Here is a 22109-nt window from a genome sequence, read left to right as displayed (position 1 = left end):
GAAGGAGGCCTGGAAATTGCTGGGGACTCCTCACAAATAGGGAACGGCCACAACCCCTGCCACACAGACTATGCGCGTGGCCCTCCTGACGTACTCCCACTCTCTCTCTGAATTTCCCAAGGTCTGAGATGAGGGTGCTGGCTGGAGGCAATGATCGCGGGCAGGCTGAATCTTCTCCAGATTCTGATTCTCTTCCTGGGCCTATCGTCCTCAAGCACAGTCTCCATGTCCCTGGTCACACTGATCTCTCTCCTTCAGTCCTTCCCTCCCTCCCTCTCCTGCCTCCCAGTGCAAAGAATACTTTTTTACATTTGAGACGACATTTATTTTTTGTGCACAGAATTCTCACCTGTTCTACTGTGGCCTCTGTTTTGAACATTCCAAAGCTGAGAATTTTCTTTTTTTCTCCCTCATTTCTGCTGAGTCTTTACCTTCCTAATGCAGTGAACTCAGAGTGCCTAGCTGACTGGAGGGGGAAAAAAATCCAGGCAGCAAAGAGAAATAATAAAAAAAGTATCAGTTAATTTTTCATAGTGTTATCCAACTATATATTTTTAAAATTTTGGATTAATATTAGGAATATACTCTTTATAAAAAACTGAATTATCAGGCTTCCCTGGTGGAGCAGTCGTTAAGAATATGCCTGCGAATGCAGGGGACATGGGTTCGAGCCCTGGTCTGGGAAGATCCCACGTGCCACGGAGTAACTAAGCCCGCGCGCCACAACTACTGAGCCTGCGCTCTAGAGCCCGTGTGCCACATCAACCGAGCCCACGTGCCACAACTACGGAAGCCTGCGTGCCTAGAGCCCGTGCTCCGCAACAAGAGAAGCCACTGCAATGAGAAGCCCGTGCACCACAGCCAAGAGGAGCCCCCGCTCACTGCAACTAGAGAACGCCCGCTAGCAGCAACAAAGACCCAATGCAGCCCCAAATAAATTAATTAATTTTTAAAAATTGAATTATTTTCAAGGGGACAATGTATAAAAGTACAATAAAAACCGCCCTTCATAACCCCCCAACCCCACTCTCAAGATGGAATCGATATGCTGTGATACAATTTATAGTCGTAGTACTACTCCTCCTCCCACCGCAGCCAAAATCCTCTGAGCCCGGTGCAGCAGCTTCCTTTCACAATGCTAGGACCCGCCACAAGACACATGATAATCCCTTTGGACATTTCAAGGAGCAGCACCAAGGGAACAGTACCTGGGAAATGTCACTGACAGCTCAGAATATCCATGGCATTTCTAGGGCCTCGGCACTGCTCTCGCTCTGGGAATGAAGGTCCAAAAAGCACATTGGAGAATGTTCGTAATTGTAAACAAGCTCCACCTTTGAAACACAATCTAGATAGAACCAAATATACAAGCCTGCACAATGGATGAAGCCAACGTCTTCTCCATGATTGCCCTTCTGACAACTTTGTTGTCTCCTCAACCATAAAAGGTGAACTTCAAACTCACGACCTTGCCTTGTCACCAGAAACATCCAAGCTTGGATCACTCTTTCTAAGACCAGATATTTGCTCTGTGAACTATTAGAGACTTGTCACATACACAGAAGTAGAACAGGATTATTTCTATCTACCTGGGGACCTGGAGACTTTCACATTGCTCCTGTTAAAACTCTCAGAACACCAAAACTTTACCTACAAAGGGTTCAAGCTATGACACTCCCAATTTTCACAAACCTCCTCATCTCTTGTGAGTCACATGCAGCCAATTCCAGGAATTGAAAACATGGTTGTGAGGATGAAACTGACTTTGGGGCTCCCCTTGGATATGGTCTTCCAGACTTACCAAAAGGCCATTAAGAGGACGGTTTACCCCACCTCAGGGAAACCCGAGGCAGTACTTGCAGTCAAGGGCTGGCCATGGCTTCTGAGCTACATCCAGAAAGAATTTCATACTGTACCTGGATCTGCTGAAGCCATTTCTGACTGTCCGAGAGCCAGCATGTACCGCTCCTCAACTGCCTCCATTGTGGATCATCAGTAGGGCTTTCAGATTTACTAAATAAAAATACAGGATACCCAGTTAAACTTGAACTTCACATGAATAGTAAGTCATCACTTTTAGTATAAGTAGATCCTATGTACTATTTGGGGCATACTTATCTTCAAAATATACTCGTTGTTTTTCTGACATTCATATTTAACGGAACAGCCTATATTTTATCTGTCAACCCTACTCATCAGAAATGATGGAGTCTTATAGAGATGCAAGAGATGCCTCAGAGCATCCTCAGCTTTTACTTCTATGTCCTGGACAGTGAGCACGAGCTTCCCACTCACATTAATTGGCTATAATGGAGTATATTCTCCATTTTAGAGCCTTTTGTACTTGTCATTGTTATCATCTTCCTTATTTTAAAGAGAGGTTTATTTTTTTCCAAACTTAATAGCTCATCCAAAAGTATTTGGAAGTTCATTCGACAAGGGAAAAACAACATGATTCTGAAAAGTGAAGGAAACTGCCTGGTGTTTAGTAAAGAAGTATTAGGGAGATTGAAAAAGCCAAACTTAATAAGCAAATCTCTCCAAGGGTATTTTCAGAGCTTGATACCCTCCCACACCCTGAAAATATTATTACATCAAGAAGGTAGAACCTGCTAACCAAATGTAAGGCTCCCATATGATTCTATCAAACTGAGGATGCTTCTTTACTAAGCAGTCAGCACACTTGCTGCCCCAGGGACCTTGGCAGTTGCAATACAGAGCTCTTCCCTTTGGGATGGAAACAGCAAGTTTTCCTGTGGTCTACACGCTGGCCCCAAAAATACTACGCTCCCAATATTTGTCAACTTTAAGTATTTTTCTACATATCTCCATTTTTCTGTTACTATTTGGACTACATCCTAGCCTTGACATTACATAAATTGCATTCAAGAAGCTATTTTTAAAAGTTGGTAGGAAATCTTAAATCTATAGCTTACAGTCCCTGGCTTACTTTCATCCAGGTGCATAAGGGTTTTCAAAAGTAGTCAGGTTTGTTACCCCGTATCACAGCCCCACGCTTTTGTCAGAGATACAAAAATGGAACATGGTATTTAAGGTTTTAGTTGCCAAATCATCAAGCCTCCCAGACAGAGGCAATAGAGCAAAATGATTACAGAGGCATGGATTTTGATTTGCTCCAGTGTCTTGGGCAAGTCACTTGGCCTCTGTATTTATTTGTACTTATCTGCCCTTTTCTGTCCCTTGGGAGTTATAATTGTACCTAGTCCATGGGTATGTTGTACAAATGATCTGTAAAGTAGTTAGAAGAAACCGACACAGAGTAAGCACTCCACAGACATTGGCTATTAGCTACTGGAAATATTTCTCCATGAAACAGATGACTTTATCAGTGGATGACTCGGTGGGAGACAGTGAATCACAGAATCACAGCATGTTGAAAGTGACCAAGTTCACACTCTTATGTGAAAAAAAGAAAAGTGTGCATGCGTAGAAAATGTCTGAAAGTTTACATAACGAATAGTTCATCATGTTAACTTTGAGGATTAGAATAAATCAGGAAAGGAGGAAAGAAAAACTTGAGTGTCATTCAATTTCTACATCATTTGTGTTTCTATACTGAGACTCTGAATACACTGGAAGTGCAATTTTTTTTTAACGTGGCGGGATAAAGGTTTTCAAGTTCTCCTGATACATCCGTATTATTATTTCAGAATTGCTGGCATTTCTTGCCATCTTCGGATCTACACCCATTTGAGTCAGTGGGCCATTCTGGACGGAGGAGATAATAGAGCAGAAGTGAAGTGAGAGGAAAGGAGAGACAAGATTTTCTCTTTTCTCTTCAAAGAGGAAAGGTCTTTGGAATGGGAACAACTCACAACCAAACTTTGGGGAAAGGATGTGATGGAAAACGAGACAAACATCCTACCCCTGTGATGAGAAGGATTCCCTGGGCTCGATGGAGCGAGGTCACAGGTGGCTGGACAAGGAAACCAACTAGGGAGAAACACACACAAGTGCAGGGCAAACACCCCGAGGCCACTCAGCCTGACTCCATGCAAACATGTGTCCAGCAGCCAGCCCTTCACCTGTGGCTCCCCAGCAAGACAGGTACCTCGGGGGTGCCAACTCATTCTGAGTCCATTATGCCTGGTCATTCATAAACCGCTGTCTAACTTGTGAGGAATAACCTCTCAATGTTTATGAGGAAATTGGGGAAGGAGATTGGAAGGTTACTTAAATGGAAAAAAAAAAAAGAGTTCAGGAAGGCAGGATGGTAGAGAGAAAAGAAAAGGACCTTAAAAGATGGAAAGGATTTGCCAAAGAAGAGAAAGAAAAAGAAATGATTCCGAATGGGTTAACCTGCACCTAGGAAGCTAAGGAAGATTATTGATGTGTGAAGACTATGGAATAAAATGAATAAAATTTATCAGAAGTTGCTGAGACTATGGTAAGAAGCATGATTATCAAATTATGAATTGGCTGAAATGGCATTCTAGGGGGACACTAGGAAGGGGAAACAAATGTTCATGAGATGACAGTGGCAGGTGGAAAGTTGTTTCAGGGGAAGATCAGTCTTGCAGAGTGTGTATCAGAGGAGGGCAAGTGTGAGCAAGCAAGGAAATACTAAGTGTATACGGTTCCTTCACTGAGTGCACCCAGCGCCGTGGTCAGCCTTGAGAACAAGCAGGACTTCAGGTACTGGAGCTACATTTCAGTCATCAAGACTTGAGAAGACACCCTTAACTCAGGTCTTCTCTTCAAACTCCATCTTTCCTTCTTGACCTTCATTTGGCCTCTTCCCTCACCCTCAAGCTGTGGACTAAGGCCACAAGAGCAAGATGGGTCACTAGTGTCCTCCATCCCCTAGCGACTGTGCTTCACATCAGTGGAGTACCGAAGGCAATAACCAAGTAACAGACACAAGAGTGTATGAAGACGAAGAGATTCTGATAAGGCTTTCTGTGACAGTGTGGGCCGAGTCAGCTGTATATGCCTGCTATCACCTGAAGGATGAGCAGCCTTAGGGGAGAAGTGCTCAGAAGGCAGAGCCTGGCTCTCTAGAGGCTCTGCGTCCTCACAGCCCACTCCAAGACCTCAGTTGCAGCTTCGGCCCCCAATCTCTCTCCCTCTGCCTACTCACAGTTTTTGAAGTCTTCTTTCCTCCACATTTCTCTTGAGAGGTGGGGGAGGAAGATGAGGTTCAGGCCAGCTCAGACTCCCCTGGGATCCCAGCAGGATGCCTATCATGAACCTCCCACCTTCTAGGAAGCTCCTAAGATCTCCACACTTGGGGGAGGTTTCATTTCATCTGTGCTTCAAATTGCTGGCTGGAGATGGCCTGTTGGAAGGTGGCTAAAAGCAAGTAGGAATCTTCGGGCAGCCTGGCCCTTCTCGACTGTCAGACATCTTCAGGGATATTCTAGGAAACGTTGTTTGTTCTAGAGAAGGGAGGGAAACAATCCAATTGTCCAATAATGCTTGAATGGAAAATAAATGATGCTATACGCATGTGATGAAATAATATCAAACGGTCAAAAATCAAAGACCTAGATCTATATGGACTGATGTGGATAAATCTTGAAAAGATTATATTGATTGAAAGAAAATAAGATGAAGAATCTTAGATTATGATAACAGGTATGTAAGTATTTAAATATTTAAATCAATTCAACATATTGCTTCTATATATAGAGATGCAAGAAAATAAACTTTATCCAAAGAACACATTATTTACATTTAATATGTTCATTTATCTAGGAAACCCAAAAGAACCCACAGATAAACTAGCAGGAACTAATAAGACGGTTCAACAAGGCACACACATACAAGATCAATACATTTAAAAAATCAATCATGCTCCTCTACACTGGCGATAATAAATTAGAAACTGTAAAAGAAAATAAGAAAAAAAGAAGATCTAAAAAGAGTCACAAGAGCCATATAAATTATTTAGAGCTAAGCATACGTAAAAGTAACTATAACTAACAAACTGAGTACGACCACTTAAACTCCGCCCAACCCAAGGATTAAAAAACGCCTGTTCTTACTTTATGAGAACAGGCCCTCTTCTTAAGTAGCAGATCAGTAAGTGAGAGTGAATCAAAGAAACACAGCATTTGAAAAGTCAGCTAGGCCAAGCCTCTCGATCGCACAGACAGAAGCTGAAGCCCAGACAGGTTGAGTTACTTGGTAAAGGGCCCAAGGTCCTGACTCAAGGACTAGCATTTTTCACTAATTCGTAAGATACAGTCAAATTCAGTACCTTGGAAAGAGATGGGGAAAAAATGAAGAAATCAATTATATAGTTACTCATCTTTAAGTACAGAAATAGCCGTGACAAAATTACAGGTATTGAGGGAAAATTGAAGCGCAGAGTTTAAAATGTCAATAATCCACAGGGAAACTGGAGACCATTTAAAATATTCATATTAAATCTCTATATAAGACATTAAAAGATCTCCAATCAAAATGTTCATTTTATAATAGATATGGTATGATACAATTTATAATAGATGTGGTATGAACCTTTCCCTTTCATGGGAAAGGTTCGGCTGGGAAACAGGAATTGTTCTTGAAAACGGGGCCTGTGCTATTGCAGAGACTGTGCTGAACCTAGGTCAACAGAATGCTCCGATGTCATCATTGAGGTCACAGAATCCTGCTGTGCGCCTGGCAACCTTGGAAACTTAACAGCCCTGGTGAGCACTAGGCAGCACTGCTGGTTCAATAAGTGGTACCAGTTTTTCAGCCATTTAGGCGACTTGACTATTTTTATTTGTATTGAATCATTTCAACGGATTGCCCAAGAGCCAACAAGGGCCAACCTGTAGGGAAGAGGAGGAGTTGGACATCTCTCGAGGCATCTTCTAAGGGAGACTTCTAGTTGGTATGATGAAACGGCGACAAAAGAGGAAACATCTGGAAAATGAAGAGTCCCAGGAAACTGCCGAGAACGGAGGAGGTATGTGGGGGGCAACTTGGCTGGGGCACATGGGTTTCTGCCAAACTGAACCTTCTCTAGGAAGCGGGGGACTGAGAACGTGTCACCTGTGAAGCAGGGAGCGAGAGACCTTGTCTCACTGATGCTGCCGTATCCATCCGGAGCGTCCCTGTGGTGTGAGACGGCACAGAACGGCCAGATGCCCCCTGGGAGATGGGAGGTCAGCTCCGCTGCTCTGAGGACTCTCTCCTGGGGCTGCCGGGCCTGGAGCTTTGTCGGACTCACAGCAGGCTGCATCCTGCTTGCACAGACCTAGAGGTGCAGCTTTTCTCAGTCCCCGATTTCTCTCTTATTCTCTTGGATCTTTCGCTGGGGTCATGAGGTGGGGGATGTGAAGGATGCAAGGATGCTGAGACCCATGAGTTGCTCGGCCTCTTTTACCAAAGTGGAAAGAGAAGCCCCATGAGTTGAAGACCCTGTTGAAAAATATCTTGACAAGTGGAATGCAGTTCGAAAGACGATTGTTTGCCTAGGGATGGTGTCATATTGAAAGCAAGGAGGTTTTATTCCTTCAACAGGAACAATTTCCCAAAGGAGACCAAGGGAAGGGAAGGGCTTTCCAGAGACTGAGACCGCGTGGTCAAGGGTGAGAAATGTCCTCAGGGTCCTGCGGGGAGCTCTGAGAGCCACGGGCCACGTGGTGCCTGCGTGCATTAAATGTAGGCGAGTAGCTTGCCCTGGGAGGGGGTGGTCACCCCAGAGATCCAGCTAGAGGTCTCTGCCCCAGATTAGAGCCCAGTAGCTCCTACCAGGCCCAGGGCCCTGGAGACTGTAGGATGGGCCCTGGGAGCGGAGGTCTAGACAGCAGGCAGATTTTCAGGCAGTGGCTGGGACAGGCTGGGGAAGGCAATGACTGCCCCTGACCATTCAGAATATTTTTCTCTATGTTCCTGTGTGTGGGGGGGGGGGTGGGGGGCGGGGGGCGGAGGGGGTAGTGCAGAGAAGAGCAGGATGAATGGGGGTAGAGTGCTTATCAGATATAAACTCTGCGTGGTACAGTTCTTGTCACCCTGCCTGGACCTGGCTGACACTCGGTGTATGTAAGAGTGTATACAGAACTCTTGTTAGGGGTGTTTTATGAGACAGTAACTCATACACCCATGTACACTCTGATACAGCAAAAATATCATACACCCCACATATAACTTCCGTATTAAACCACACACAGCACATGGAGGTATATACACGCATCCCTCCTGTACTACATTCTCATACAACCCACCTGTATCACAATCCTCTCCTCCAACACCAAACGCTGGAGATGAGATATGTATATAGACACACACACTATATATATAGGACACACACACACACACACTATATATATATATCTCCTCAACTCTCGCACAAACACACCTAACTTCAGCCATCTCTAAATACCTCTAAAAGAACCAGTCACGTGTCATACACACCACACTTGTAACACATTCTTGAGTAATGCCAGACCCGCTTTGTACAAACCACAGTAAACCACAGTCTCACTAACCCATGTCAGGGTTGCCAGAGAAAATATGGGCTATCCAGTTCAATTTGAATTCCAGATAAACAACAAGTAATTTTTCAGTATCAGTATGTCCCAAATATTGTATGGGCCATACTTACACTAAAACTAAGTAAGAACAAATACTGCATGGGAATACTTACACTAAAAAATTATTCTGGGTTTATCTGAAACTGAAATTGAACTGGGTGCCCTGTATTTTTCTTCGCTTAGTCTGGCAACCCTTATATACTTACCACCAGCTCAGGTATTATATATTTATTGTAGTTTTGTTTAGTGTGTGTCTTCCCCTACTAGAATGTGCAGCGTTACCAGAGACTACAACAATGGAAGAGTGCCGGATACACAGGAGTAGCTGCTTACTGAATCTTGGTGAATGAATGAATGAACACACACCATAAATACAAGCCACACCATGTAATGAGGAAAAGTTACATGTCCCAGAATTCCTGACTTGTGAACAGAAACCATGCACACAAAGGCCACAGACACAGATAAGACACATCTCCACCGTGCTCCCCATGCCAACCCCACACTTACCACAGACTTAACTGATACACATCACTCACTCTTCCCACATACTCACGGTCACCACCGAGGCCTACATTAACAACAAGACAGTGACAGAGTAAGTACTGATTTGAATTAAATACTGGAGTATCCACTGGGAACCACACTCTCAACTGTGTGTATTCACTGCACCTGACACGTGCCAGACACTCGGTAAGTATTTGTGGACAGAGGACTGATGAACCCACCCTGAGCCTTTCATTCCTCCCTCAGGAATCTCGAAGTCACAAGAGGATCCCCCTCACCTTGGATCCACTGTGGTGGCCAAAGGCTGCAGCCCAGGGGCAGGGGAGGTCTCCTCTGCCTCTACATACTTCTCCTGTGCTTCTTCTCCGCGCAAGCTCATCTACGCTGGTAAGGGCGCGGGGTTCCTCAGGTGAGGGGGTGCTTGGCTGTGAGGCAGGAGGCACACAGATCCCAGGGAGGCTGAGAGGAACCCCAGGGTCATCAGAGGTGATGAGGGCTCTGTGGAGGAGCCTGGGCAGGATGGCTGAGCTGTTACGAGGGCGTGGATCCCAGCTGAGTCTGGGGCGGGGGTGTGTGAATCCTGGTACTACCATGGTGGCGAAGTCAAGGAGCAGGGGCCGGAAAGGTCTGGGCTTGAGGTGGAGGGAAGAGGGACCAGATTAAGCATCTTCAGAGGAAAATGTAGGCTTTGTCTTTGCCTTTGCTTCCCGAGAAGGACAGAGTTCTACATCATAGATCTCCAGCCTGAGAGCAGGACCATCCAGCTCAGGTCCACACAGCTCACACATACATCCGCCCTCCAGGCACAACCCTTCTCAGTGCACACAGAAACCCCAAGCACCACAGCCCCATTCCACAAGGAATGCACCACCGATATTCCCAAAATCACACTCCTCGTCGTACACGCATCCACCAGCGTCGCTCACATACCACAGCCCTCACCACCATACTCCACACCCCTGTATACAGACACCGCTCCAGTATCCCCCCACACGCACAAGAAAAGCCCACAGATGACACCAGATACACCACTCCATCCTACGGCCAACAGACACCAAGCTCACGACATAGCTACGTCATGCAAATGTCCCTCTCTCGTCTACCACACCTGCTCCCTCAGCTTCTGGCACGGCCCATGCATGTTATTATGTTTTTAATTTCCTTTTTCAGGAATCCGGAGATCACATCGAGACACTGCCCAGCCTAAAGCACCCCTAGCCCAGGTTCAGGAAAAAGGGGAGACTGCTCCCGCATCACACTGTGTCTCCTCCTCACCCTCTTCACCCTGTAAGCACTATCTGCACCCAGACAAAGAGGAAAGGGGCATGAAAATATACTACATGCAGGTACAAGTGAACAAGGGTGTCGCTGTCTCCTGGAAGACAAAGAAACCCTTGGAGTTGCCTGAAAAGCAGCTGACGATAGAAGAAGTGACCCTTCCTGAGGATGCGTGCACAGTAGGCACTTGCCCCTCTGATGTGTTCACCGAAAGCCTCCTGTCTGACAGTGAGCCCACTGGGGAGGAGAAAGAGTATGAGGAAAGGGCAGAGCCAGGCAGCCCATCAGGGTCACCTGCAGTCCAGGAGACACCCAGGGCCAAGACACCGGCCTGGATGGTGACCATGGAGACCGGCTTCAGGTGCATGGCCTGCTGCCGGGTCTTCCACACCTCGGAGATCCTCCAGCAGCACGTGAAGGGCGGCGTCCTGGAGGGCTTCGGCTGCCGTGTCTTTCATCTCAACATCGCCCAGTGGATGGCCAATGTGGAATTCGAGAGCACCCCTGAGGAGGAGGGCAGTGTGGAACCCGAGACCAACTCTGAGGACGAGGAGGACGAGGAGGACGAGGAAGAGAAGCTAGAAGGCCCCAGCCCGAAGAGACCCCGCAGGCAGGGTCTTTTCTCTCTTTTGAGTTCCACACAGCAACTGAGATTCATGGGACAGAAGATCCTGGAGACGGTGTGGCCTTGGAAGAGGTAAGGCTTGAGGCTGGCAGTCTTCTGAGCCTATGTCACGAAAGGCCCAGAGGAGTCTAAGGGAAGGGGCCGCACACATGTGCTGGTTTACCTAATGGCTCTGCAGTTGCATCAACTTGGGACACACACAGCACTTGCAAAGGAATTGAGCTCTGTTGACTTCAACAAGAATGTGGAGCCTTTTCCTAGGAGTTTTCTCAGGGTCTGCACGATGGACCTCAACTCTTAGAGGACGTACCACCAGCAGCTCCTTGTCGGCAGAGAGAGCCAGGAGTGGTCTGAAGAGAGGACAGGGGCCCTTGCAGGACCAGAACTTTGAGGTCTGAGAGCCTTGGGCCTGAGCTGAGATCTAACCCGGACCACTGGACCTAGCCTTCTGTGACAAAGGGGAATATGAAAGAGAGTCACGTGGAAATGAGGTTCCCCGAGATATGGAAGTGTTCCAGAACCTTCGTTGCGTGGTAGTTGATCTGGAGCCAAGCTCACTGTGGTGTGTGTGGCTCTGAGCATTAAGGCAACGCTGGAGGGTAACCCTGACCAGCAGAGCTTGGAGTGCTTCTTGTCTCTTCCTGTTCTACCTCAGTTGTTTTATCCCTTCCAGGGAGAAGAAAGGACCCTCGGGAGAGTAGCAGACAGAATGCCGTGGTCTGAAGGAGGATGAAGGGACCGGCACTCAGTCTAACATCATATGACAATAGGAACGTCCTATGCAATAAAGGGCATTTCCCAAACCTTTCCTGGATGTTTTAGTTAATGACATTTTTCTATCTATGCATCTATCTATCAGTCATCTACATCTGTATCTTTTAAGGTTTGTGAACAAGCTTTCACATAAGCACTAGAGACGTCCGCCAGCATTTTCCAGAAGGAGGCCTGGAAATTGCTGGGGACTCCTCACAAATAGGGAACGGCCACAACCCCTGCCACACAGACTATGCGCGTGGCCCTCCTGACGTACTCCCACTCTCTCTCTGAATTTCCCAAGGTCTGAGATGAGGGTGCTGGCTGGAGGCAATGATCGCGGGCAGGCTGAATCTTCTCCAGATTCTGATTCTCTTCCTGGGCCTATCGTCCTCAAGCACAGTCTCCATGTCCCTGGTCACACTGATCTCTCTCCTTCAGTCCTTCCCTCCCTCCCTCTCCTGCCTCCCAGTGCAAAGAATACTTTTTTACATTTGAGACGACATTTATTTTTTGTGCACAGAATTCTCACCTGTTCTACTGTGGCCTCTGTTTTGAACATTCCAAAGCTGAGAATTTTCTTTTTTTCTCCCTCATTTCTGCTGAGTCTTTACCTTCCTAATGCAGTGAACTCAGAGTGCCTAGCTGACTGGAGGGGGAAAAAAATCCAGGCAGCAAAGAGAAATAATAAAAAAAGTATCAGTTAATTTTTCATAGTGTTATCCAACTATATATTTTTAAAATTTTGGATTAATATTAGGAATATACTCTTTATAAAAAACTGAATTATCAGGCTTCCCTGGTGGAGCAGTCGTTAAGAATATGCCTGCGAATGCAGGGGACATGGGTTCGAGCCCTGGTCTGGGAAGATCCCACGTGCCACGGAGTAACTAAGCCCGCGCGCCACAACTACTGAGCCTGCGCTCTAGAGCCCGTGTGCCACATCAACCGAGCCCACGTGCCACAACTACGGAAGCCTGCGTGCCTAGAGCCCGTGCTCCGCAACAAGAGAAGCCACTGCAATGAGAAGCCCGTGCACCACAGCCAAGAGGAGCCCCCGCTCACTGCAACTAGAGAACGCCCGCTAGCAGCAACAAAGACCCAATGCAGCCCCAAATAAATTAATTAATTTTTAAAAATTGAATTATTTTCAAGGGGACAATGTATAAAAGTACAATAAAAACCGCCCTTCATAACCCCCCAACCCCACTCTCAAGATGGAATCGATATGCTGTGATACAATTTATAGTCGTAGTACTACTCCTCCTCCCACCGCAGCCAAAATCCTCTGAGCCCGGTGCAGCAGCTTCCTTTCACAATGCTAGGACCCGCCACAAGACACATGATAATCCCTTTGGACATTTCAAGGAGCAGCACCAAGGGAACAGTACCTGGGAAATGTCACTGACAGCTCAGAATATCCATGGCATTTCTAGGGCCTCGGCACTGCTCTCGCTCTGGGAATGAAGGTCCAAAAAGCACATTGGAGAATGTTCGTAATTGTAAACAAGCTCCACCTTTGAAACACAATCTAGATAGAACCAAATATACAAGCCTGCACAATGGATGAAGCCAACGTCTTCTCCATGATTGCCCTTCTGACAACTTTGTTGTCTCCTCAACCATAAAAGGTGAACTTCAAACTCACGACCTTGCCTTGTCACCAGAAACATCCAAGCTTGGATCACTCTTTCTAAGACCAGATATTTGCTCTGTGAACTATTAGAGACTTGTCACATACACAGAAGTAGAACAGGATTATTTCTATCTACCTGGGGACCTGGAGACTTTCACATTGCTCCTGTTAAAACTCTCAGAACACCAAAACTTTACCTACAAAGGGTTCAAGCTATGACACTCCCAATTTTCACAAACCTCCTCATCTCTTGTGAGTCACATGCAGCCAATTCCAGGAATTGAAAACATGGTTGTGAGGATGAAACTGACTTTGGGGCTCCCCTTGGATATGGTCTTCCAGACTTACCAAAAGGCCATTAAGAGGACGGTTTACCCCACCTCAGGGAAACCCGAGGCAGTACTTGCAGTCAAGGGCTGGCCATGGCTTCTGAGCTACATCCAGAAAGAATTTCATACTGTACCTGGATCTGCTGAAGCCATTTCTGACTGTCCGAGAGCCAGCATGTACCGCTCCTCAACTGCCTCCATTGTGGATCATCAGTAGGGCTTTCAGATTTACTAAATAAAAATACAGGATACCCAGTTAAACTTGAACTTCACATGAATAGTAAGTCATCACTTTTAGTATAAGTAGATCCTATGTACTATTTGGGGCATACTTATCTTCAAAATATACTCGTTGTTTTTCTGACATTCATATTTAACGGAACAGCCTATATTTTATCTGTCAACCCTACTCATCAGAAATGATGGAGTCTTATAGAGATGCAAGAGATGCCTCAGAGCATCCTCAGCTTTTACTTCTATGTCCTGGACAGTGAGCACGAGCTTCCCACTCACATTAATTGGCTATAATGGAGTATATTCTCCATTTTAGAGCCTTTTGTACTTGTCATTGTTATCATCTTCCTTATTTTAAAGAGAGGTTTATTTTTTTCCAAACTTAATAGCTCATCCAAAAGTATTTGGAAGTTCATTCGACAAGGGAAAAACAACATGATTCTGAAAAGTGAAGGAAACTGCCTGGTGTTTAGTAAAGAAGTATTAGGGAGATTGAAAAAGCCAAACTTAATAAGCAAATCTCTCCAAGGGTATTTTCAGAGCTTGATACCCTCCCACACCCTGAAAATATTATTACATCAAGAAGGTAGAACCTGCTAACCAAATGTAAGGCTCCCATATGATTCTATCAAACTGAGGATGCTTCTTTACTAAGCAGTCAGCACACTTGCTGCCCCAGGGACCTTGGCAGTTGCAATACAGAGCTCTTCCCTTTGGGATGGAAACAGCAAGTTTTCCTGTGGTCTACACGCTGGCCCCAAAAATACTACGCTCCCAATACTTGTCAACTTTAAGTATTTTTCTACATATCTCCATTTTTCTGTTACTATTTGGACTACATCCTAGCCTTGACATTACATAAATTGCATTCAAGAAGCTATTTTTAAAAGTTGGTAGGAAATCTTAAATCTATAGCTTACAGTCCCTGGCTTACTTTCATCCAGGTGCATAAGGGTTTTCAAAAGTAGTCAGGTTTGTTACCCCGTATCACAGCCCCACGCTTTTGTCAGAGATACAAAAATGGAACATGGTATTTAAGGTTTTAGTTGCCAAATCATCAAGCCTCCCAGACAGAGGCAATAGAGCAAAATGATTACAGAGGCATGGATTTTGATTTGCTCCAGTGTCTTGGGCAAGTCACTTGGCCTCTGTATTTATTTGTACTTATCTGCCCTTTTCTGTCCCTTGGGAGTTATAATTGTACCTAGTCCATGGGTATGTTGTACAAATGATCTGTAAAGTAGTTAGAAGAAACCGACACAGAGTAAGCACTCCACAGACATTGGCTATTAGCTACTGGAAATATTTCTCCATGAAACAGATGACTTTATCAGTGGATGACTCGGTGGGAGACAGTGAATCACAGAATCACAGCATGTTGAAAGTGACCTAGTTCACACTCTTATGTGAAAAAAAGAAAAGTGTGCATGCGTAGAAAATGTCTGAAAGTTTACATAACGAATAGTTCATCATGTTAACTTTGAGGATTAGAATAAATCAGGAAAGGAGGAAAGAAAAACTTGAGTGTCATTCAATTTCTACATCATTTGTGTTTCTATACTGAGACTCTGAATACACTGGAAGTGCAATTTTTTTTTAACGTGGCGGGATAAAGGTTTTCAAGTTCTCCTGATACATCCGTATTATTATTTCAGAATTGCTGGCATTTCTTGCCATCTTCGGATCTACACCCATTTGAGTCAGTGGGCCATTCTGGACGGAGGAGATAATAGAGCAGAAGTGAAGTGAGAGGAAAGGAGAGACAAGATTTTCTCTTTTCTCTTCAAAGAGGAAAGGTCTTTGGAATGGGAACAACTCACAACCAAACTTTGGGGAAAGGATGTGATGGAAAACGAGACAAACATCCTACCCCTGTGATGAGAAGGATTCCCTGGGCTCGATGGAGCGAGGTCACAGGTGGCTGGACAAGGAAACCAACTAGGGAGAAACACACACAAGTGCAGGGTAAACACCCCGAGGCCACTCAGCCTGACTCCATGCAAACATGTGTCCAGCAGCCAGCCCTTCACCTGTGGCTCCCCAGCAAGACAGGTACCTCGGGGGTGCCAACTCATTCTGAGTCCATTATGCCTGGTCATTCATAAACCGCTGTCTAACTTGTGAGGAATAACCTCTCAATGTTTATGAGGAAATTGGGGAAGGAGATTGGAAGGTTACTTAAATGGAAAAAAAAAAAAAGAGTTCAGGAAGGCAGGATGGTAGAGAGAAAAGAAAAGGACCTTAAAAGATGGAAAGGATTTGCCAAAGAAGAGAAAGAAAAAGAAATGATTCCGAATGGGTTAACCTGCACCTAGGAAGCTAAGGAAGATTATTGATGTGTGAAGACTATGGAATAAAATGAATAAAATTTATCAGAAGTTGCTGAGACTATGGTAAGAAGCATGATTATCAAATTATGAATTGGCTGAAATGGCATTCTAGGGGGACACTAGGAAGGGGAAACAAATGTTCATGAGATGACAGTGGCAGGTGGAAAGTTGTTTCAGGGGAAGATCAGTCTTGCAGAGTGTGTATCAGAGGAGGGCAAGTGTGAGCAAGCAAGGAAATACTAAGTGTATACGGTTCCTTCACTGAGTGCACCCAGCCCCGTGGTCAGCCTTGAGAACAAGCAGGACTTCAGGTACTGGAGCTACATTTCAGTCATCAAGACTTGAGAAGACACCCTTAACTCAGGTCTTCTCTTCAAACTCCATCTTTCCTTCTTGACCTTCATTTGGCCTCTTCCCTCACCCTCAAGCTGTGGACTAAGGCCACAAGAGCAAGATGGGTCACTAGTGTCCTCCATCCCCTAGCGACTGTGCTTCACATCAGTGGAGTACCGAAGGCAATAACCAAGTAACAGACACAAGAGTGTATGAAGACGAAGAGATTCTGATAAGGCTTTCTGTGACAGTGTGGGCCGAGTCAGCTGTATATGCCTGCTATCACCTGAAGGATGAGCAGCCTTAGGGGAGAAGTGCTCAGAAGGCAGAGCCTGGCTCTCTAGAGGCTCTGCGTCCTCACAGCCCACTCCAAGACCTCAGTTGCAGCTTCGGCCCCCAATCTCTCTCCCTCTGCCTACTCACAGTTTTTGAAGTCTTCTTTCCTCCACATTTCTCTTGAGAGGTGGGGGAGGAAGATGAGGTTCAGGCCAGCTCAGACTCCCCTGGGATCCCAGCAGGATGCCTATCATGAACCTCCCACCTTCTAGGAAGCTCCTAAGATCTCCACACTTGGGGGAGGTTTCATTTCATCTGTGCTTCAAATTGCTGGCTGGAGATGGCCTGTTGGAAGGTGGCTAAAAGCAAGTAGGAATCTTCGGGCAGCCTGGCCCTTCTCGACTGTCAGACATCTTCAGGGATATTCTAGGAAACGTTGTTTGTTCTAGAGAAGGGAGGGAAACAATCCAATTGTCCAATAATGCTTGAATGGAAAATAAATGATGCTATACGCATGTGATGAAATAATATCAAACGGTCAAAAATCAAAGACCTAGATCTATATGGACTGATGTGGATAAATCTTGAAAAGATTATATTGATTGAAAGAAAATAAGATGAAGAATCTTAGATTATGATAACAGGTATGTAAGTATTTAAATATTTAAATCAATTCAACATATTGCTTCTATATATAGAGATGCAAGAAAATAAACTTTATCCAAAGAACACATTATTTACATTTAATATGTTCATTTATCTAGGAAACCCAAAAGAACCCACAGATAAACTAGCAGGAACTAATAAGACGGTTCAACAAGGCACACACATACAAGATCAATACATTTAAAAAATCAATCAGGCTCCTCTACACTGGCGATAATAAATTAGAAACTGTAAAAGAAAATAAGAAAAAAAGAAGATCTAAAAAGAGTCACAAGAGCCATATAAATTATTTAGAGCTAAGCATACGTAAAAGTAACTATAACTAACAAACTGAGTACGACCACTTAAACTCCGCCCAACCCAAGGATTAAAAAACGCCTGTTCTTACTTTATGAGAACAGGCCCTCTTCTTAAGTAGCAGATCAGTAAGTGAGAGTGAATCAAAGAAACACAGCATTTGAAAAGTCAGCTAGGCCAAGCCTCTCGATCGCACAGACAGAAGCTGAAGCCCAGACAGGTTGAGTTACTTGGTAAAGGGCCCAAGGTCCTGACTCAAGGACTAGCATTTTTCACTAATTCGTAAGATACAGTCAAATTCAGTACCTTGGAAAGAGATGGGGAAAAAATGAAGAAATCAATTATATAGTTACTCATCTTTAAGTACAGAAATAGCCGTGACAAAATTACAGGTATTGAGGGAAAATTGAAGCGCAGAGTTTAAAATGTCAATAATCCACAGGGAAACTGGAGACCATTTAAAATATTCATATTAAATCTCTATATAAGACATTAAAAGATCTCCAATCAAAATGTTCATTTTATAATAGATATGGTATGATACAATTTATAATAGATGTGGTATGAACCTTTCCCTTTCATGGGAAAGGTTCGGCTGGGAAACAGGAATTGTTCTTGAAAACGGGGCCTGTGCTATTGCAGAGACTGTGCTGAACCTAGGTCAACAGAATGCTCCGATGTCATCATTGAGGTCACAGAATCCTGCTGTGCGCCTGGCAACCTTGGAAACTTAACAGCCCTGGTGAGCACTAGGCAGCACTGCTGGTTCAATAAGTGGTACCAGTTTTTCAGCCATTTAGGCGACTTGACTATTTTTATTTGTATTGAATCATTTCAACGGATTGCCCAAGAGCCAACAAGGGCCAACCTGTAGGGAAGAGGAGGAGTTGGACATCTCTCGAGGCATCTTCTAAGGGAGACTTCTAGTTGGTATGATGAAACGGCGACAAAAGAGGAAACATCTGGAAAATGAAGAGTCCCAGGAAACTGCCGAGAACGGAGGAGGTATGTGGGGGGCAACTTGGCTGGGGCACATGGGTTTCTGCCAAACTGAACCTTCTCTAGGAAGCGGGGGACTGAGAACGTGTCACCTGTGAAGCAGGGAGCGAGAGACCTTGTCTCACTGATGCTGCCGTATCCATCCGGAGCGTCCCTGTGGTGTGAGACGGCACAGAACGGCCAGATGCCCCCTGGGAGATGGGAGGTCAGCTCCGCTGCTCTGAGGACTCTCTCCTGGGGCTGCCGGGCCTGGAGCTTTGTCGGACTCACAGCAGGCTGCATCCTGCTTGCACAGACCTAGAGGTGCAGCTTTTCTCAGTCCCCGATTTCTCTCTTATTCTCTTGGATCTTTCGCTGGGGTCATGAGGTGGGGGATGTGAAGGATGCAAGGATGCTGAGACCCATGAGTTGCTCGGCCTCTTTTACTAAAGTGGAAAGAGAAGCCCCATGAGTTGAAGACCCTGTTGAAAAATATCTTGACAACTGGAATGCAGTTCGAAAGACGATTGTTTGCCTAGGGATGGTGTCATATTGAAAGCAAGGAGGTTTTATTCCTTCAACAGGAACAATTTCCCAAAGGAGACCAAGGGAAGGGAAGGGCTTTCCAGAGACTGAGACCGCGTGGTCAAGGGTGAGAAATGTCCTCAGGGTCCTGCGGGGAGCTCTGAGAGCCACGGGCCACGTGGTGCCTGCGTGCATTAAATGTAGGCGAGTAGCTTGCCCTGGGAGGGGGTGGTCACCCCAGAGATCCAGCTAGAGGTCTCTGCCCCAGATTAGAGCCCAGTAGCTCCTACCAGGCCCAGGGCCCTGGAGACTGTAGGATGGGCCCTGGGAGCGGAGGTCTAGACAGCAGGCAGATTTTCAGGCAGTGGCTGGGACAGGCTGGGGAAGGCAATGACTGCCCCTGACCATTCAGAATATTTTTCTCTATGTTCCTGTGTGTGTGTGGGGGGGGTGGGGGGCGGAGGGGGTAGTGCAGAGAAGAGCAGGATGAATGGGGGTAGAGTGCTTATCAGATATAAACTCTGCGTGGTACAGTTCTTGTCACCCTGCCTGGACCTGGCTGACACTCGGTGTATGTAAGAGTGTATACAGAACTCTTGTTAGGGGTGTTTTATGAGACAGTAACTCATACACCCATGTACACTCTGATACAGCAAAAATATCATACACCCCACATATAACTTCCGTATTAAACCACACACAGCACATGGAGGTATATACACGCATCCCTCCTGTACTACATTCTCATACAACCCACCTGTATCACAATCCTCTCCTCCAACACCAAACGCTGGAGATGAGATATGTATATAGACACACACACTATATATATAGGACACACACACACACACACTATATATATATATCTCCTCAACTCTCGCACAAACACACCTAACTTCAGCCATCTCTAAATACCTCTAAAAGAACCAGTCACGTGTCATACACACCACACTTGTAACACATTCTTGAGTAATGCCAGACCCGCTTTGTACAAACCACAGTAAACCACAGTCTCACTAACCCATGTCAGGGTTGCCAGAGAAAATATGGGCTATCCAGTTCAATTTGAATTCCAGATAAACAACAAGTAATTTTTCAGTATCAGTATGTCCCAAATATTGTATGGGCCATACTTACACTAAAACTAAGTAAGAACAAATACTGCATGGGAATACTTACACTAAAAAATTATTCTGGGTTTATCTGAAACTGAAATTGAACTGGGTGCCCTGTATTTTTCTTCGCTTAGTCTGGCAACCCTTATATACTTACCACCAGCTCAGGTATTATATATTTATTGTAGTTTTGTTTAGTGTGTGTCTTCCCCTACTAGAATGTGCAGCGTTACCAGAGACTACAACAATGGAAGAGTGCCGGATACACAGGAGTAGCTGCTTACTGAATCTTGGTGAATGAATGAATGAACACACACCATAAATACAAGCCACACCATGTAATGAGGAAAAGTTACATGTCCCAGAATTCCTGACTTGTGAACAGAAACCATGCACACAAAGGCCACAGACACAGATAAGACACATCTCCACCGTGCTCCCCATGCCAACCCCACACTTACCACAGACTTAACTGATACACATCACTCACTCTTCCCACATACTCACGGTCACCACCGAGGCCTACATTAACAACAAGACAGTGACAGAGTAAGTACTGATTTGAATTAAATACTGGAGTATCCACTGGGAACCACACTCTCAACTGTGTGTATTCACTGCACCTGACACGTGCCAGACACTCGGTAAGTATTTGTGGACAGAGGACTGATGAACCCACCCTGAGCCTTTCATTCCTCCCTCAGGAATCTCGAAGTCACAAGAGGATCCCCCTCACCTTGGATCCACTGTGGTGGCCAAAGGCTGCAGCCCAGGGGCAGGGGAGGTCTCCTCTGCCTCTACATACTTCTCCTGTGCTTCTTCTCCGCGCAAGCTCATCTACGCTGGTAAGGGCGCGGGGTTCCTCAGGTGAGGGGGTGCTTGGCTGTGAGGCAGGAGGCACACAGATCCCAGGGAGGCTGAGAGGAACCCCAGGGTCATCAGAGGTGATGAGGGCTCTGTGGAGGAGCCTGGGCAGGATGGCTGAGCTGTTACGAGGGCGTGGATCCCAGCTGAGTCTGGGGCGGGGGTGTGTGAATCCTGGTACTACCATGGTGGCGAAGTCAAGGAGCAGGGGCCGGAAAGGTCTGGGCTTGAGGTGGAGGGAAGAGGGACCAGATTAAGCATCTTCAGAGGAAAATGTAGGCTTTGTCTTTGCCTTTGCTTCCCGAGAAGGACAGAGTTCTACATCATAGATCTCCAGCCTGAGAGCAGGACCATCCAGCTCAGGTCCACACAGCTCACACATACATCCGCCCTCCAGGCACAACCCTTCTCAGTGCACACAGAAACCCCAAGCACCACAGCCCCATTCCACAAGGAATGCACCACCGATATTCCCAAAATCACACTCCTCGTCGTACACGCATCCACCAGCGTCGCTCACATACCACAGCCCTCACCACCATACTCCACACCCCTGTATACAGACACCGCTCCAGTATCCCCCCACACGCACAAGAAAAGCCCACAGATGACACCAGATACACCACTCCGTCCTACGGCCAACGGACACCAAGCTCACGACATAGCTACGTCATGCAAATGTCCCTCTCTCGTCTACCACACCTGCTCCCTCAGCTTCTGGCACGGCCCATGCATGTTATTATGTTTTTAATTTCCTTTTTCAGGAATCCGGAGATCACATCGAGACACTGCCCAGCCTAAAGCACCCCTAGCCCAGGTTCAGGAAAAAGGGGAGACTGCTCCCGCATCACACTGTGTCTCCTCCTCACCC

The 22109-nt window shown here is 45.9% G+C and overlaps 1 long non-coding RNA gene across 1 annotated transcript in view; it reads right to left on the bottom strand.

Moving 5' to 3' along the window:
- The window catches only part of LOC309816134, a 485423-nt gene extending 484958 nt beyond the window's left edge, over window positions 1–465 (bottom strand). Inside the window, exon 1 of the long non-coding RNA XR_014295970.1 lies at window positions 350–465. This is a non-coding gene — a long non-coding RNA (uncharacterized lncRNA). The remainder of the gene's footprint in view (window positions 1–349) is intronic.
- Between the last annotated feature and the right edge of the window lie 21644 nt (window positions 466–22109).

The sequence above is a fragment of the Mesoplodon mirus genome (genome assembly GCF_964341445.2).
Source record: "Mesoplodon mirus genome assembly, contig: SUPER_14_unloc_2, whole genome shotgun sequence".
Taxonomy (NCBI): domain Eukaryota; kingdom Metazoa; phylum Chordata; class Mammalia; order Artiodactyla; family Ziphiidae; genus Mesoplodon; species Mesoplodon mirus.
Note: the sequence above shows the minus strand (reverse complement) of the source record. Positions and strands in the feature narration are given on the sequence as shown.